Source organism: Dromaius novaehollandiae, chromosome 1 (assembly GCF_036370855.1).
Source record: "Dromaius novaehollandiae isolate bDroNov1 chromosome 1, bDroNov1.hap1, whole genome shotgun sequence".
Taxonomy (NCBI): Eukaryota; Metazoa; Chordata; class Aves; order Casuariiformes; family Dromaiidae; genus Dromaius; species Dromaius novaehollandiae.
Window position 1 is genome coordinate 66,850,784 of NC_088098.1, and position 12,217 is coordinate 66,863,000.

Here is a 12,217-nt window from a genome sequence, read left to right on the forward strand (position 1 = left end):
CTTTCTCTGTACTCATTGTGCTGCTTGTACATGATGCTGATGTGTGTGGGTTTTTTGTTTTTGTTTTTGTTTCCCAAAATGGACTTTGAAGGCTTTTTCCTACAGACCAAGGACCACCTTGCTTTGTCATCAGCAATGGCTTTCTCACTTGTGCTCTTCCTAAAACAAGGGTTTTATCCTGGCATGGGAAATGAGGCCAAGCCTGTCCCTTGCAAAGAGCATCACGTGAGTGACTGCCACATCCCATTTCTGCCCTTCCATCATACAAAAACTCATGAGAAAGGGAGCAAAGCTGAAAATGTCAGCAGTCTGATCCCGCACGGTGTGTGTGCTGTCAGAGTCCAATTTCAGCCTGATTCAGAGACGCCGGGAGCGCCCCACTGCCCACCACTGCCCTGGCAGCTTCATGCATCTTAGATTTGTCCCTCTGCTCTTGTCCCTTGCACCTTTGGTGAGTGTTTCATAGCCTTAATTCATTTTTGAGAAAGGGACTGTGGTACATTTAGAAATATTACCCTTGTGTGACCAGGAATAGAAGCAGTCACAGCACAGGAGGGTAGCTGGGTTATGGGAATTAGTGGTTGCAGTGGAGCTGAGAGGAACTCGCGCCTTTTATAGGCTCCTTTCTTCAGCATCAAAGCAGTGAGGCATGTCTGCCCACAGTTATCGGTGACTTAACCTGTGCCTTCAGTCTTTCCTAGCTGCAACTCGGAGCATCCTGGCAGGGCAGAGCAGCCAACCTGTGACGGCAGGTCCACAGCTCTGCAGTTACTCTGGGGCCTATAACGTGGGCCTGCACCTACCGATGCAAGCATTACAGCTGCCTTATTCCCTGTTCTCCACACCTGTCTGTATCCCTTTTTCTCTGGAAGCTTCCTGGTGCTGGACCGAGAGCAAGAATTTGGGCTCCTTTACGAGAAGTCTGGTAAATACCTGCAGTCAGCCAATATCAGCAGTCAGAGCTTCAGACTGCCACTGTTCACCAGTGACCATAATGGCTGAAGAACAGATAGTGAAATAGGACGAACAACCTGAACTGCAGATGAAGCCACAGATTTTTAAGTCAAAGCTAAACATTGCTTCAGGATCAATGGAAAGAGATGCATCCTAGCAGTTGTGAAGAACAGAACTATTTTAGAAAGCCTCACAAGTGTAAGTACCATTAAATAATACTTTACTAGCTTAATAAGATATCTAAGTTGCTAAAGTCCAGCACGTTCTTTTTGTCTGATTTGGGGATGGTACCTGTTTGCCAGCAGACATTTCTACTAGCTTATTACTTTCATTTCTGGTCATTTATGGTATCTTTTCTGGAGATGTTTCTGTTGTGAAGCCAATGGCATTTGCTTCCTGAACTGTAGGAGAAGGGACTAGTGCAATATTGCAGGCCTGACAGCTGATGTGTGAAGCAGGATGTATGAACTGGAAAGGACTGCTCAAGTTGTGGTATTTTTTTTCCAGTGCTGGAAATCCCATCATAGATGACAATGTTGCAGGTTTCAACAACTTCCAAAACAAGCTTTGGGTCTGAGGTTTAATGAGACTAATAAGAGGAAAAGGTGACAGTGACCTGATTTTACAAAGTCGTCTAGGAGTCTCTAAGTCCTATAGAAATCAGTGGCATTTTGTCTTCTAAGTACCTTTATGCAAGTGAGTCCAAGTGTCTATGAACTGTAGAGCCAATCGTGGTGGTGGTGGCATGGATGGGGAGATAGATGCAGACTCTGTGGGTAAGGTCCCTGCTGTAAGGAGGGGACCTTAACTCAGGCTTTGTCCAGCAGGCCTGCGATGGAAATTTTATATTATCTGTGCTGATGCTTTAGAAGAGCAGCCTGGAGCTGCAGAGATGCCTGCTCTAGAGCAGAGCACACCTGGGCCAGAGCTGGATGCCCACCTCAAGCAGCCACCCATCGGAGACCCATTGGTTCACTCCTTAGCCCTTCCTTGCAGCCATCTCCTGGGGGCTGAGATGGTGCTTGGTTACCGGTAGAAAAACTACTGAATAAATAACATGTTAACACAAATATTTGTAGCTATTACTAAAGGTTCATAGGGAAACATTCTGATTGTTTTCTTCATTTTGACAGAATAGCTTCCAAATGTTTCTGTGTTGGCTCCAGGCAACGTACATAAATCTGTTCAGTTATGCTAATCTAGCACCATGAAAAAAGAATTGCTAACTTTGTCATTAAATTATGGACGAACTTTGCTGTTAGTTTGGGTTGTAGTCATTATGAAGTATTGCTGTTTTGAATTAATATTACATTTTCTCATATTTTCCCTTGTGGCTCATGAAACTGAGATGGTAATAACATGTTTCTTGACTGTACGCTGAGGATTTATAACTTCATTTCTCTCAATGTTTTTCCCACTGTATATGAGAAAAATTGAATGCCTATTTTTTTAAGATGCAGACTATTATTTAATGGGTGATTATTAATAGTGTAGTGAATAAGGCCACAATCTTGCAAAGGCCACAGTTTTGCAGACATTCGTTTATGTTGAACCTTACCTGGAGAGGCTTAATGGAGGAGCTAAGAAAGCTGTAGCTTCCCTATTAGTATCACTTGATGCCATGCTAGCTGTGGGTCCCCTGGAAGGGAAGCGTCCGTGGGAGCGTGTAATCCCTACACACCCTGTATTATTGTGTTTTCTTGTGTATGTGCAGGTAGACCCATAGGTCAGAGGGTTATTCTCATTTGCTAAGCCAAGTCCTGACTTTGTGAACACCAAGACTATACCACAAGAAAACCTACCACTGTAGGGGTGGAATACCCTAAAAATTAATACAGGCCTTTGCGGAGATGGAAAAATCAAGCTGATACTTAAGGTATTTTAGGTTACAGCCAGAACTGACTCAGAGCTTTGTAGCAACGTAGGGAGACTGAATTTTGTTGCCATTCATTCGAGGGACAGCGGCTGGGGCCGGGCACTCTCTCCTTTCCCTCTCCCTGCCTGGGCATGCAGAGATGCTGAGCAGTCAAGTGGGGAAGCACATGGCACCTGTGAACGGTGCCGCAGCTCCCTGTGCTCCCGGGGCAGGGAAGGGGAGAGCAACCAGCCCTATCACCAGGGACTCGCGCTTGTGCTCCAGCCGGGAAGAGGAAGGGCAGCCACAGATCGCATCACTAGGACATTTTTTTTGGTTTGGCTTCATGAGGTGCTGAAACAGAGCACTGGAGGTAAATGTGGGATGTGCTTGCTAGGATGTTGCTGATCTCATACATGCGAATGCCTCTGTGTCCTAACGCAGGTCTGCAATCTAAGCAGGTATCTGGCATGTTTGCACAGACACACATAAATACACAGCTTGGATTGCTTGCAGTAGCCAGATTGTTATCAGATATATTTAACGGTGATACACGTGCAAAGTTCAGTGACACGGCTCAGCAGGAGCTATGCTGAGCAGAGCAGCGGGGCACAAACTCACATTTTGCAATGCATGGAAAATGGGTACTCTTCATATTGCCCGAATTAGAAGGGCAGAAATTCTGCTGATCTGTGGTTTTTTTTCAACTGTGCCACTGGCTAGGATGTATCCTGACATTCTGCCCTTAAAAACGGACACACGGTGACTGCACACTCACCGGACTACAGCAGTGACTACACTGAGTCCATCCAGTTCGGTCCCTTATTATTGATCTTGCTCTTTATTTAAGGCTTGCTTTTCTGCTGTTGTTAGATCTCCCTCCACATGCACTCAGATCACAGAGAGATCCTTGAATAGGTTTTTATGGATGTAAAATTAATTGATGTATAACCTTAAAGAACACAGGATGAGTGTAACTCTGTTGCACATATTTAAAATGAATAAATACTTACTTGCTTTTGAACATATTTAAATTGAATAAATACTTACTTGCTTTAAGCCCAAAGAATTCCAGCTTCTACACTGAAATAAGTTTAGATCAATAATAAATAATCTACATAATATTCTCCAAACTAGCTAGGACTCTTCTAATAGCAAGATTTTTGTGGTAGTTTTAATCAAATACAGTTATAGAACCAAAAACCGTGGGTAACAGTTGCAACAAATTTTGCAACAAATGTGCAATACCAGACCTTATTAATGAATGAGTTACACTGACATGTCATCTTAATTTCTTACAGATGTATTCATGTTTCTTTAAAGGACCAGTGGAAATTATCATTAATTCATTTGCTATTCATGTTAATGAATGCTAGCCCTTATTCTTCCTCAATGGTATTATGACTGCAATCTGGATTGCCATAAGGACCCCACTGTAATTCATCATGTTTCAGTGTTCAAATTCTCTGGTGGAAGTAGATATTGATGTCGACAACATCTGGAGTTTTCCGTCTCTCATCTTTTTTTCTACCTTCTTCCCTCTGTTTAATCAAGAGAATGGGAAGGGGAAATTGCTGCCATTATTAATATGCTCAAGAAACTGAATGACTGCTAGGGCTCTGGAGGATATTTAGACCTACAGTGTAGGAGATACAGATTAATTTGCTTCCTTTGTTTGTCTCTGTATCTAACAACTCTTCAGCAGAAAATGCTAGTGGGAGCTGGGAGGGACATTGCTGGTACAAAGAACTGGTCCCAGGCAGGTGTTTTGATATCGGCCCTGAGGTCTTCACTTGTTCTGTGGCTCAGCTACTATACAAAAGGTAGACCTGTTCACAGAGGTGAGACTGAGGAGCAACTGCCTTAAATACTGTGTAACTTTATAACTTTAGTAGTCATGACACTCCCTGAGATGTGGGAGGTCACACTTTCAACTCCTGTGCTAAAGCCAAGGAGCAAATTTGGTGGGGGAACGCCATACCACAGGGAACTCTCTTAGCTACCACAGTTCATACGTGTATATGAATATATACCCCATTTCTTTCACTGGAGCTGTTTCATGTTGTATAAAACAGTCCTGTACTTGCTGTAGAAAAGAAACAAGTAGGCTGTCCTGGATTTTAAGTAGGAGTCTGTTTATCTGCACATACGCAAGTCTATATTTGCTTCCTAACCAGGCTGTTCAGATGCTAGCCCTTTCTCAGAGGCAGGGTTTAAATGAGCTCAGGGACACACTGGAAGGGAAATCTTGAAATGTGGGCTCTTCTTTAGCATAGACCATGCCTGCCTGTGCTTGCAGTGCATGGCAATACGTACACCATGCTGCCTTCTGGTGATGTCCCCGTGGCCAATGTCAGATAGACATTTCAGCCTGGATCCTTCCTAAAATGGCCTGATAACATGTGTAGCAAGATGCTGTGGAAATAGTGGGCATGGCCAGACATGGATACAGGCTGCTGTCAAGGAGCCAGGGTGTCTTTCTTGCTTGACTCTCAGACACAGCTGAGATGGACACAGCTGAAATGGGTAAATTGTTAGCACTGTGGCTAGGATGAAGACAACTGTAGCAGTCCTTGCCACAAAGAATATTTAATTAGATGTGTCAGTATAAGAAAATGAGAGCATGATGTCTCAAAACAATGTGGTCTTCATGGATAGAGTAATATCTTGTGAGTTTGTGGAGAGCTGGATTCAGAGCCCTTCAGTAAAGTGGGAAATTTGACTTGATACATTGTATTGCTAACACTGGCTGATAGGGTACAGATAAAGGGGGGAAAACTGAGGAAATTGCCACGATGATAGTAATATTCTTAGCTTTTCTTCAGCTATCTAGAATTGAAATGTTTCCTTTTAGGTTGGCCAGACCATCACATTATTAGAAAATGATTTTTTTTTCCCCCCCAAGAGAACCAGTTTATCATCATTTCCTTGGTTTCTCACTGATTTGTATTCCTACGTGTAACAGCCAGTAATTTTGTTTAAAAAAAAAATCTGTGTTTATAAAATCTCCAGAAATGTGCTATTGTGCTTTCTTCCCTCCTTGTCTGCTGCACCTAGGAGGAATTCCTATAAAGATAATTCACTATCCTCCTTCAAATCTAGCCTGTAAAACTCCTCCATGCCTTAAGTCCTAAAATCAACTTGACAAGGGGTTGTCTACAAATATGTTATGACCAGTGCCTATCACATTAAGCAATATTTTCACAATCTTTCTTCTCCATCTACCTACACTGCACAGCTGTCTCCTTAGATTGCAAGCATGATTACATAGGGAACCAACTTTTGAACATCTGAACACCCAGCAGCTGGAATGGCCTCTGCACAAATTCACATCAATGTCATAGTGAGCCACCATACAAACATCTTGAAGGAAAAGCAGTAGATACACCATCCAGTCAGGGACTGAATGATCAGCTATCAGTAAGGCCTGTGAGCTTATGTCTCATTCACTTACCCAGGGTCTGCTGGGGGCTGAGCTATTTCTTCTGTCCTCCCATGTCTGCTTGAACCATTTAATTTTGCCTTGAACTGTGCCTTTCTATTCCTTATCTTAGGTACTGCTCTGGAGAATGATTCTCTGGGATTTTATACTGCCACTTTTCACTACAGTATTTAGGGACAAGATCTGGAGTGGAAAAACACCAATTAGATAATTGACTCCTCTGATGTCAGTATCATCTAAATACTTTTTTGGAACTATCCCTGAATTCTTTATGTATAAGATGAAGGAAGTCAAGCAGTATCTGACTCTTTTCTCTGTTCAGGACACAGCTCACGATGGACATGAGCTCTTTCAGGCACTGTAGCAGTTAGTTTTAGCTGGTGATGGGCACTGAGCATTTCTGTTCTGCTGTATGACTGTAAGACATGAGATCACTGCCCTGGTGGGTAATCTGTCCTCATCTGGAAATCATTACTGCTAATCAGTCTAGCTTTTATATACTAGTTCCTGCTATCATATTACTTATCAAGGTTTCTATGAATGAGTTTCTGAGGCTGTGTGTGTGCCTTAAAAATGTTCAACAATGACCATAAAGCACCATTTATAAACAAGTCGTTAACAAAGCAACATAAAACTTTGTTAGGACAGCATGAGACAACCAGTCAGACACCTTCCAACCAAGCAGAAGGCAATGTTAACAAAGAGGCATTACAAAAATGAAGTTCTCAGCACATTATACTGTGAGGTAGGGAAGCTCCAGAAGGACTTATTTTAAAAAGCAACTGTTAATACCATAATTTCAGAAATCCTTTAAGCACACTTTAAATTCCCATTGACTGCACGTTCAGCTGAAGCCAAAGCTTGAAGGATTCAACAAGACAGCAGCAATTAAAACAGCAGAAGCAAATACCGAAAGTTCAGTCTAGTTCTTTACTCAGGCTTTTCCCATCTTCGTATAAAAATAAATCCCGTTGAAAACAGGGTTAGCATTATTGTGCAGATTAAATAAATCAGCTACTGCTTGGTTAGTTAAGCTGCTCATAATTTCAGCATCCACTGTTTTAGTGGGAATACAATTAAGAGTACTTCTTGAGGAACACTATCTACTAATGCGTGCAGTATACCCTTAATTAGCACAGTATCATCCATCATAATAATGTCTTTAAAAAAAAAATTTACAAAATGTTTTATGCATCAGTAAGACAAAGGATTAAAAAAACCAAATGCTTTATTTTGAAATACTTACAGCTAATACTTAAAATTTGTTTAATTTATTTTTCATTTTGGCTTTCTCCAGGAGAAAACTATAGACAACTTGCAATTCAGAGCAGTGAACATAGCTGCAATATCCTCGCATGATTAGAGAACATCCTGTATGACGGTACATTGTTTGTTTGAGTCTTCTGCATAAGGAATGAAATAGCACATTTTCTCTAATGTCAGCGGGTTGTAGTTCAGCCATTTCATGTGTACAGGTGCAAAAATGAGTACTGAAAAAGAATACATTAAGTGAAATAGCTTAGTTATAAGACTTGTACATAATTTTAGCTAAATTTATTTTTAACTGTGTGTTCTTAAACACAAAGAACAGTACCTTTTTTCCTCAGTTGAGATTATTTCTATTTACATCTGTTTAAGGACAGAAAAAATCTGAAATCTTTGTAGTGAAGAAAAACTGAAGACTTTTCTGTAGTGTTCTGTATCTAGACTGCAACACCAAAATGGCAGCTCATAGCTGTGCTTGAAACAAAATGGAGATGTCAACATATTTAAAAATGCCATGCACAAAACAGAGCATAGTGTATCTCTTTTTAGTTAAGTAACCCTGATGAGCACAGCATACGTTCTTGTAACTGTCAGTACCAATATAAGAGTTTATCATCTGCTTACCTTAAAGTTTTGGTAAAAAACACGACAGGATAGTTGTGCTTCAGATTTTTGGTATCTGCTCAGAAAGTTTTTAAGAGGTTGTATTTATAAAGAACTCCTAAGCACATTTTCTGAAAATCAGTCACCCAGAATTGTCAGTTACTTTTGAAAACACCAGCTAATGTCTAAAATCACCAATAATTGAATCAGTATTCATCTTTTGAGTGATTCAATTAGTTAACCTAACGTATCTTAGACCAGTTTGACTTTCAGAGAATAGTGATCCAGTACTTTGTAAATATTAGTTCCACATTATATATTTCCAATTAAGCAACAAAACTGAGGCAGCCCATGCCATCCATCCTGCATATGATGTAGATGCGTTTGTAATGCTCTGTATTTACTGATAGTCGCAATTTTTCAGTTGCAATAAAATTACTGGATACTTTATATTGTTCTCCCTTATGATTCAGTCAGGCCTCAATGCAACATGATTATATGCACCTAATCAATTACTTGAGCATGGGATAATACATCCCCAGCCAGGGTTAGTGTCTGCAGATAGCGTCTCTATTCTAGGCATTATTACTAATGGCATCCCCTTGAAAACAGCAAGGAGTGGACAGGTTATTTCACCTAACTTTAGTCATCTAATAAGCATCTAGTCTAAACTACTAGTCTAAACTTTTGTGATCCATGGAGCTACCTCTAGCAGGTGGTTCCTCCTGTTAGATATCTGTCTCCAAAGACAAATAGACTGTCTCCAAAGACAGACTTTGGAGACAGCAGTGTTTCAATACAACCCAACAACTTACTGCCACTATAATCTACTTCAGCAACCCCTCTCACCTAGCTGGAGATTGATCATAGTCATCCTGCCTCCTTTTATAGCCAGACACCTACTCTGGGTGCAATGAGGTGCATTGAGTCTGGCGGTACTCTTTTTTTTTTTTTTTTTTTTCTTCCTCCCCATTAACAGTAAAATGGTTTTAGTTGGGTAGCTCAGATGGAACCATCCACTTCTGGTCAAGTGAATCTTATTTCCAGCTGAAGTCTTCAAGATTTTAGTTCTCAGGATCCATCCTTCTGAGGCAATCTCCCAGGAAGTGACTGCCCCAAGGATGGAGGACTTTTCTCAGAGAATTCAAAATTTGGTATTCATGTTTTATGTATGTGCCATACCAGGCAGGTTTGTGGCTTTCATTGTTTTCACTGATGATGGGAAACCTATAAAAATAGCATATATTTGTGGTATCATCTTGTACACAGTTTTGGTCTGTGGGCAGCAATTTGTTTTCCTGACCACAACAGAAGCATTCTAGGAAGCTTCATATGTGTCGTTCCTACAAGCTTTTCACCCAGGAAGCTTTGTCTCTTTGTCTCCCATAACTTCTGGTTTGTCTTCCTCCAGCTTTATAACATAAAACAAATATCCTAACCATGGTATTTGCAAATTATGATCTGCCTGGCTTTGTTATGAGAGCTGATGCTTTAGGCAGTCACCATCATCATTTGCAGCTCTATCTGCTACATAAAGGGCTTGATTGCTCCTTCTCTTGAGCCAGAATAGGAGAGACAGTTTGGCTTTAAAGAGGACCACTATTGTCCTCAGTGCTAAACCCCACTATTACTGCCATAGCAACCAGAAGTGCCGTTTAGTATAACAACCATCTCCAGATGCACACAGATATTTAACTTGGGTTTCAGGGTAGCAAATTTAAAAGGCACAGACTAGCTGTCTGCATTTAAAAATTTAAATTCCTAGGCTGAATCTCAAATGAAATGGAATTATTTTCCCTTTTAGGCTTTCTGGGGATGCCATGGTGAGAGGAATGCATTTTTATGTCTTTTTTTTAAAGCAAGCAACATGTACATTCATACTTTTTGCCATCTTCATCATTAAGCCACCTTCTTTTCTGACTTATATTAATTTCATATACACTGAAACTCTGCTGAATGTCCAGACAAACCAAAAATAACCTTTCAAAATAATATAATATAAAAATAATTGCTTTTCAAGAGACAAAGTAATCTGCTCTTTGGTGCCCCTTTACCGTGTTTTTAAAACACCAATTACATTGCTGGTTACTGAAGGTATCAAGAAATTAAAAGCAAATAATTGCTTGTGAAGTGCTTCTGAATCATAACTAAAGAAACCTTGTGTAGGTGCAGCTTTGAACTATCAAAATGCTTTTAGATAACTTGATATGAGGACCTTACTGAGCTCCTAACATAGCAGAGTTTATGCACATAAAGTTTTTCTAATGGGGTGCAAATTTGTCCCTCATTTCTTTGATTTGTGCCAAGGGTTGAACACTCATCCTATATTTTAAGGGATATTTCTTCCTTACCTTCATTTTTCACATAAGTGGAAGGCTGTAGTAAGTGATCAAAACTTTAGAGAGCAACACTAATGCTAAGCAGTGGCTGTTCATTAAATCTTGTTTTCCATGTGTAATTGAGCTTGGAAAAAACTAACCTTTTAACAAAATCTAACCCCAATTAAAAAGAAGAAAGCAGTTTTGCAATAATCCTAGCATGAAGTACAAACCTAAACCAAAACTAGGGATATGGGCCCATTGTTAAGACTTCATAGGACATTCATTTTAGGAAGGGACACTCACCTTTTTGGGCAGCCACTGTTGTCAGTGGAGGAAATGAAGGCATCCACCAGGTAACTCAGAGCACCTGCAGAGCTGGGCTTCTGGCTCACATCACTCTTAACTGCAGCTTCTGTCTATTGCTGATTATAAAGGGAGCCAAGATGATTAGCCTCCCTACCTAAAATTACTTCCCTGAAATTAATCCCTTTGCCTGTTAAGACTTACAACCCCCCAGGTCTCTTTACACTTGTAAGCCAGGTAAGGAGGTAGTATGTAGTGATGAAAACTTCTGGAAAAATTTATTATGGGCCACCTAAGCTACAAATGCTTGTTACATATGAGCCCCAAATTGACTGAAAAGGGACACTGCATACTGTGTGAAATGTAAGGCTTTGAAATCTGATAGCCAGCTCCTGGCACAGTAAGGATATTTCTCAACTGGTGCCTTAGTAAAGCTCTCTGGATACTCTCATTCAGTATATAGGGAGAAAAAAAGCCATTAAGGGTGTCTTTGAAATCTATTGGTATTGTGTTTCAAGGTGCTGAGACTGTGGCAGAACAGCTTCAGAGCTCCACAGACAAGTTGTAATGAGAAATGTCTGTGTTCATGACAATGGCAATGACTGAGTGGGCATTTCCAAGACATGGGCTGGAAAACTTACAGCTTCTGTGACTATCTGGTCTCCTATGTGAGCTCTGAAGCCTTTGTCAGGCTAAGGCAAAGATTTCAGAGCGTCTGTAGGAAGTACAGGGAACACTTGTTCACAGTAGAGTTTCAGTGTCTGCGTCTGAGTTATATGTGCTAAAAGCTATTTCACCAGAGGATCTTTTGGGGAGAGTCCTGTGTGCTTAGTCTCAGACACCAATATTTACATCTAAGCAGCACCTTTAGAACCAAAGTCCTACATTTGTCTCTAAGGTTTTTTATAGAGATGATTGTAATGATTACTGAAATGCAGAAAATTTTTCTCTCATGAAGAAGATGATAAAAATACTTGCAGCATAGCTTCTTGGAATAAAAGTATTGGTTTTTCTTTTAGCTAAGAAATATAGAAGACCAAAACCAGGAGGACATATGTGACAGAAGCAGATGTGCTGCAGCATTTTCTGGTCATACAATTATGCAATTCTGGTACCAAATAAAAGCTTTGATTATCAAGACTCACCCACAGTTAAAATGTTTGGTTTGGTCATGTTAGGCTTACAGCTTCATGTTCTTTCCACGACAGACTAGCTCTTCTTTTAGTTGGGAGACCAATTACAGTATAGGTTGAAAAGGATGTGTTTTTCTCTTGGCCACTGTTCCCGCAAAATAGGTAAATATCCTCATGCACCTGAAGTTTTCCATTTCTCCACTTTTTTTAAAAAGGGCTAATTATTGTCCACTTGATTATTCTGAAGACAAGGATGGCAACATTAAAGTGTTTAAACGTGTGAGAAGTCAGATGTTTTCTAAATGTTAGAATAATATGTTTTTGTATGTTACACTGAGTA